We start from the raw sequence: 8,359 nt of genomic DNA on the forward strand, positions 1-8,359 counted from the left end.
CTAAACACTAACAGTGAATGAGTAATAGACCAATAACACACAGGTCAGTGTTCACTGTGCATACAATACTATACAGGAAAGATATCCTGTTTACCATATACTCCAATGATACACCTTTACACATCCAATAATCTAAAAAATTATTAATAAGTTGAAGTGAATGAAAGATACTTTCAATATAATAAATTTCATAGGTGAAGCACATTATTTCTAAATTCATTATTTCATACTACAAACATACAATTTTGAGAGCATCTGACTTACACTTGGGACTAAGAACTTTCTAAATGATTTTTAAAGGCATAAAATTGGTTATGCTGCCTCAGGAAACAGTTCTAGGGATGACTTTTTAAGTTGTTTGTAATGCATAATTTATTTTATATGTGGCTAAAGTTCTCATTCGAGCAATTTCTGTAGTTTTGTGCCTATGTTCAGATTTGGTATAGGTCTATTATGTTTCTTTATTGTGATATTTTCTAAGGTTTAGACATGTAAAATAAATTTAGCCTCAAAATTATTCACTCCTTCAAAGCTTTCAAATTTCTAGGACAATTTGTGTCAAAATTACTTCCTCAGTAAGTCCATCTTGTCCTGGAAATTTCTTCTCTGGGAAGTTTTTTATATATTTATGTTGTTTAGAATATATATATATGAAAGTTAGTCAGATAATAGTGAATAAGAAGGGGCAGAGTAAGGGGGCAGAGAGGTAAATATGAGCTCTTAGCTTAGGTTATCAGTATGTTTTAATGGAATTTTCATTAGTCATTCCATTGAGGATTATTAAAGATTTGAAACCTGAAAACTTTCCTCTAGCCCTGAGTGCAAATTAATGAGCCCTGATGACATTTGCACATTTTATAAATTGCTGACATATAATAGGATCTGTAATACCTCTATCTCTGTCTCTGACTTTTTCTGTCTCTCTGTCTCTATCTCAGTCTTTCTTCCTCTCTTCCTCTCTTCCTCTCTTCCTCTCTTTCTCTCTCTCTCTCTCTCTCTCTCTCTCTCTCTCTCTCTCTCTCTCTCTCTCTCTCTCTGTCTCTCTCTGTATCTCTCTGTCTCTCTGTTGTCTCTCTCTCTCTCTCTGTCTCTCTCTCTTTTGCTCTGTGTGTATGTAGGGGCTGTTTGTATTTGTGCTAGTAGCCACAGAGACCAGAAGGCATTAGACCACCTGAAGATAGAGTCATATATAGCTATGGACACCTCATGTGTGTTCTAGGAACCATAATCTGGTCCTGTGCAAAAGTGCTGGTAACCATTGAGACATCCCTCCAGCTCTTCACCCTTTCTCATTCACAAAAGTTAAGTTAAGGCACTGTAATTTTTAAGTATAATAGAAAATACAGACTGTTATGGTTATCAGACCATAGGGTGAATCATAGTGCTACATCTTCAGGGTACTTATAAGATGAGACATCCTGATGCCACATTGCATCAAATGACACAATTTCTGCTAAATGCATGTTCAGATTCTACTACCAACACTGCCCTCATTTACTCTCACTGTCCTTTATTCCTCCCAACTCTTACTTTGTCAGCTATAAAGACAGAAAACAAGAAAATGAAACTGACACAATCCTCACTATCATCAAGTGGAGCAAGCACTATCACATCCCCTCTCCTTATTTTCTTATTGAATGAACTACACTGGATATCCACCTATATTGAGTGAGTCAACCATGGGCACGCAGGAAGCCCATTGTTTTCTTTTTACCTACTCACCCAGTGAATATCAATGGACTGCTCAGTCCTTTATTGGAGATTAATAATGAATAAAAAAATTCATTGCACTCTGGCTGCTAAAACAAGATAACAGCAATAAGTCAAATTTATATCTGAGTAAATATCAATTAGGCTGAACGAAGATGTAGTAGAGAGTGTATGGAGGACATTTTAAATTTTTCTTTTATTAGATATTTTCTTTATTTACATTTCAAATGCTATCCCGAAAGTTCCTTATGCCCTCCGCCAGCCCTGCTCCCCTACCCACCCACTCCCACTTCTTGGCCCTGGCATTTACCTGTACTGGGGCATATAAAGTTTGCAAGACTTAGGGGTCCCTCTTCCTAGTGATGGCCAAGTAGGCCATCTTCTGCTACATACGCAGCTAGAGACATGAGCTCTAGGGGTACTGGTTAGTTCATATTGTTGTTCCACCTATAGGGTTGCAGACCCCTTTAGCTCCTTGGGCACTTTCTCTAGCTCCTCCATTGGGGGCCCTGTGTTCCATTCAATAGATGACTATGAGCATCACTTCTGTATTTGCCAGGCACTGGCATAGCCTCATACGAGACAGCTATATCAGGGTCCCTTTAGCAAAATCTTGCTAGCATATGCAATAGTGTCTGGGTTGGGTGGCTGATTATGGATGGATCCCCTCATGGGGTAGTCTCTGGATAGTCTCTGGTCCATCCTTTCTTCTTACCTCCAAACTTTGTTTCTGTAACTCCTTTCATGGAGAACGTTTTTTATTAAATATTTTCTTTATTCACATTTCAAATGCTATCCCGAAAGTTCCCTATACCCTCCCGCTGCCCTGCTCCCCTACCCACCCACTCCCACTTCTTGGCCCTGGCATTTCCCTGTACTGGGGCATATAAAGTTTGCAAGACTTAGGGGCTTCTCTTCCCAATGATGGTCGACCAGGCCATCTTCTGCTACATATGCAGCTAGAGACACGAGCTCTGTGGGTACTGGTTAGTTCATATTAACTGCAGCAACAGATCTGTTCTTTCAGGTGACTCATTCAGCTAAGGAATGAAGCAAACAGACCATCAGGAGCATAGTCATAACCCATTTGTTCAGAGAGTTATTGACTATCAAATGTTTTGAAACTTGATTGGTTTGACATGAAAACATGATTTTGTTTTGTAACTGCACTTTCTAACTCTGAGAAATCTATCACAACCAATTTCTAATTTTCAATTAATAATGAATTCTACTTACATGAATATATAATTGTATTTTTAGAAAGTACTTGTGGTTATTATCACAATTCAGCAGGGGAAGGCACATATTACTGTCATAAACTATTCAGAAAATCAAAGTTCAGGGAATTTAAGGTACCACATAAGTTATAAGTTTAAATGAATGTTGATATTATTTAAGACAATTAAAGCAATAAGTGATTCTCAGTGGCTACCATGTCAGAACTTTATTTCTGCTGCCTATAGTTTTATCTGCATGCTGGTATTGTTCACCCAGTTTACAAATGGAAAGTGTGAAAGTGGTCAAGGTAATAAATTTATATTTGAGGACTGAGCAGAATATGCAAAATTTGACTACAAACTTGGATAGCTACATGGAAAATTCCCATTTCCTTTTGCTATGTGCCTTTAAAGAATCAATAAAAGTGTTCTATCACAGTGTTGTGGACTACTGATTATCAGCGGGAATTAAGTGTCTCCTGAAGAGATACTTTTCCCCGGTTCCTGTAAGTGCAGATCAGTGTGATCACAAATAGTTCAGAAAAGCTATATAATAACAAAACTTCACTCATGCAGAGAAAATATCATCACTTAAAATGGAACCTCACGTTGTAACAGATCCATAAAAATTTTCAATTTAAAGAATTCTTTAAAAGTGATTTCTCCTAAACCTCAGAGAAAATGCTTAAAAATTACTGGAGGATTGAAGGCATGGGACGAAAGTTTTTCATACATGTAATAAAATATGTTGGTAAAATCTTTAATATTAGACTTACATGCAAACACTACATAAGTTTTTATTTCTACTATTTTCCATGAATACTATTATGATTTAATAATTTTCCCAATGAAACAACCTTTCATGATATGGGATTTCTGCATTTTATATAAAAATATCTTGGATTCAGACATAACAGCTCACAGCTATGAGCCCAGCATTTAAAGGCTGAGTGATGTGGATTTTTCAAAATCCAAGGCCAACCTGTGTTGCATAGTAACAGCTTAGTTACATAGCATCAGTACATAGCTTTAGAGAAACCAATCAATATAAAATTTTAGAGCATTTCATAATGTTATGTTTCATTTTAGTGTTGACTGGACTGTGAGCTAATTTTGAGTCCAATTAGCATGAAGATACATGAGAGAAAGACAGAAGTTGGAGGATAAAACCTATGATGATGTGTTCGAGATCTTACCAGAGGAGATCTTGTCTTTAATGAAACATCACAGCAAGAGAATTGGGCCCTGCCTAAAAGATATTGGCCAGCTTCAAAACTAATTTCATAATTGATAATGGAGATACAATACTTTCAAAGAACTAACTGACCTCTGCTGACTGGCTTGAACTTCACATACAATGAAAAAGATGTTTGCTTCTGTGTTAAACAACACAGGGTAAATTTAATGAAGAGAAACAAACAATGACTGACCAAGTAAAGAAGAAAAACAAAGCACAGCTGGTTATTAACAGAGCCAAGGAAATGCAATATATGATGTCCTGTACAACGTTATCAACAACACTGACCTGGGAGGAAACATGAAACAGAACACTGCTCTACTTCAGAGTATGCATTCCATGTTTAAGGAAACTGGCTCCAACCTCTTGGTTAGGTGTTTGACCTAAAGAAATAAGCCTAATCCTTCTAACTCTTTCAACATGTATAAAGTTAAGCTTAGATGATTTTTGCAGATTTATCATGTACTTTTGTAAAATCTTAATGAAATAAGGCATGGCAATAAAGGCTGCTTAACGAGCATCATTTTTTTTCCATTTTTTATTAGGTATTTCGCTCATTTACATTTGCAATGCTATACCAAAAGTCCCCCATAGCCACCCACCCCCTCTCCCCTACCCACCCACTCCCCTTTTATGGCCCTGGCGTTCCCCTGTACTGGGGCATATAAAGTTTGCGTGTCCAATGGGCCTCTCTTTCCAGTGATGGCCGGCTAGGCCATCTTTTGATGCATATGCAGCTAGAGTCAAGAGCTCCGGGGTACTGGTTAGTTCATAATGTTGTTCCACCTATAGGGTTGCAGATCCCTTTAGCTTCTTTGGTACTTTCTCTAGCTCCTTCATTGGGGGCCATGTGATCCATCCAATAGCCGACGGTGAGCATCCACTTCTATGTTTGCTAGGCCCAGGCATACTCTGACAAGAGACAGCTATATCAGGGTCCTTTCAGCATAATCTTGCTAGTGTATGCAATGGTGTCAGCATTTGGAAGCTGATTATGGGATGGATCCCCGGATATGGTAGTGTCTACATGGTCCATCCTTTTATCTCAGCTCCAAACTTTGTCTCTGTAACTCCTTCCAAGGGTGTTTTGTTCCCACTTCTAAGGAGGGGCATAGTGTTCACACTTCAGTCTTCATTTTTCTTGAGTTTCATGTGTTTAGGAAATTGTATCTTATATCTTGGGTATCTTAGGTTTTGGGCTAATATCCACTTATCAGTGAGTACATATTGTGTGAGTTCCTTTGTGAATGTGTTACCTCACTCAGGATGATGCCCTCCAGGTCCATCCATTTGGCTAGGAATTTCATAAATTCATTCTTTTTAATAGCTGAGTAGTACTCCATTGTGTAGATGTACCACATTTTCTGTATCCATTCCTCTGTTGAGGGGCATCTGGGTTCCTTCCAGCTTCTGCTATTATAAATAAGGCTGCTATGAACATAGTGGAGCATGTGTCCTTCTTACCAGTTGGGGCATCTTCTGGATATATGCCCAGGAGAGGTATTGCTGGATCCTCCGGTAGTACTATATCCAGTTTTCTGAGGAACCGCCAGACTGATTTCCATAGTGGTTGTACAAGCCTTTTTTATCTATGTCTTCTTTATTTGGAGGTCTCTTCCAGAATATTTTGGAAAGAACTATATAGTACAAAAGATAAGTTTCAAATGGAAGAGTGAGATTCTCACATGACTACTTTTCTGCATGATTCATATATTGTACAAGTACTAACTTAATGAAAATACTTACACTTTATTCCGCATCCATTATTGTTATAATTATAGTGATCTTTGTTTTAAGCAAATAATATATATATTTTTTTGGTGAAACTTAATCTTTGGTAATTAATAAGTGTCTTACATAACTAATTTAAGATGAAACAATTAAAGCTTACTCAGAATTTTTTTTCCATTTAATAAAGTTCTATCGATGGAGCTATGTGTTATCTATCTTCCATAGAGGGTCATGGTCTGCCATTATGGTTGCTTTAGGGTCAACCACACACCTTCTCATGACCACTCACCCATGCTCGGTAAGTAAGCCTAACAAACCCATTGGTTCCCCTGAATGAACTTTGCTGACATTATACTTTAGTTCGTAGTTGGGGCCTTAAAAAGAGCATATGCGATTTTTATTACATCAAGGAATAAATTCTAACAACAGTCTTCAAAGACATGGCAGACACTGGCTCCTTGGCAGAGGGGAAGTTCACACCACACAGATGCTGGTCTTTAACCCTCTCATTAGATGTGTAATCACATGGACCTCATAGCTGCCACCCATTTCTCAATTCAACCACTAACACCAGCTAGGGTTAGGTATCTCCTTTCTCTACAAAGCCACATGCAAATAACAAAGAACTTTTAATGCCCTTGTGCTCCACATCCACAGCATCTTTAATTTTCATAGCTCCAGTAATTCCAGGTGACTGGTCTAACTATATCTCCAATGAACACTAGACAGGGTAACACAAGTATATTCTTGTTAGTGTGCTTTTAAAAATGTACACAAACAGACATGCACATGCAGCAAGCCCAGCAAGAAAATGAATAATATAATGACAGCAGTTCTTTGGAGACAGGGGCCTATTGGGCTTAGCTGCTCTGTCTTTTGAGACTGGTGCAATGAGATATTAGTGTAGATGTGAGGAAGTTAAGTTTTATTGTGTTTGAAGTGAGTAAGTTTTGAAGTATGTTGAGAATGGCATTATTTAGCAGTGCAAAAACAATCACAAGCCAGGCATTGGTGGTGTACTCTTTTAATCCCAGCACTTGGAAGGCAGAGGCAGGCAGATTTCTGAGTTTGAGGGCAGCCTGGTCTACAGAGTGAGTTCCAGGACAGCCAGGGCTACACAGACACAGAGAGACCCTGCTCAAAACACACAAACAAACAAACAAACAAACAAAAAACAGTCACAATAGTCATTTGAGTAAGACTTAGGTGAGTGTTATTTTAAAATCATAGTGTTTTAAAAATCTTAAACAAAAACTGAGTTAGAAAAGACTTGGAGGAAAAAGTGAGACTTTCATAGGAGATGGACATGCAATACAGAGCAAATGGAGAGAAGGGGTGGAAGATACACAATTTTTTTGTTGAGCTCAGTAGGTCTTTGGATAGGTAGCTTTCATTAAGTTGAAAGAGTTCAAGGACAAATGGATCAGAGATATGGAGAGTCTGTATTGGGAGGATTTACCTCGGGAGTTTTATAAAAAGGGAGCAGAGATCGACTGTGCAAGCTTAATGACCTGAGTGTCAACTCTAAAACCTTTAGTGGAAGAAAAGACGTGACTCCTCAGAGTTTCATGTGACTTCTACACGTATGGCATGATACAGGTATTACTGCACAAGCACATATCACACATATGCACATGTGCAAATAATTAACACCAGCAACAGAAAATTAAAGTTACAGAAAGACCATTTTAGGTAGATACGTGGAGTCAAGTAATAAATTTGAAAATATTTTCTTTATTAGTAGTCGGCACTTGATGATGCAGATCAATTATCTCAGCTAGTTGGTAGTTTGAGGCAGAAAGATTCAAAGGTCAAGACTAGCTTAGCTTATAGAGTGAGTTGCATAAGCCAGATGGACTAACCTAGGCTGAAGGCCATCCTGGGCATTCTTTTGATACTCCTCCGAGAGTTTGAAGAGAGTTGGTGATATAACTCAGTGTAGAGCAGTGGCTTGCTTAAATAGGGCCCCAGGTTTAAGTCAAGTATTAGGGAAAAAAATGACTACGAGAAAAAATAAATAGAAATGTAGTAAAAATTTGAATATTGGTATACATTGATGATAATATATATATAAGTAGACAGGAAAATTAATGACAGAGTACACTGTATAATAACTGTCAGTGTGGAGGTTTTAATAGAAGGGAAGCTACAGATTGGCAGAACCCAGTGAAAACTGACTGGCTCTGATTATTTCCTTATGGATATTAATTCAAATTCAAGATAAAACTCAATTTTAGGGAACTAAGAAGATACATTGATATGTTTAGTATTAGAACTTTGCAGAAATTCTTTTCTAATTTTTCAGTTTTACTCTGAGTGTGTTAAAAATCTGAAATACATCTAAATGCAATGATTGGGGGATTGAAGTCATAAGATTAATAATAATATGATTCCTGCCCTATTATGAGTCCATATGGTTATAAACTTTAAACAGAGACTAATGGTAAGCTTAGATGTTTTTCTA

Source organism: Mus musculus, chromosome 7, assembly GCF_000001635.26.
Source record: "Mus musculus strain C57BL/6J chromosome 7, GRCm38.p6 C57BL/6J".
Taxonomy (NCBI): Eukaryota; Metazoa; Chordata; class Mammalia; order Rodentia; family Muridae; genus Mus; species Mus musculus.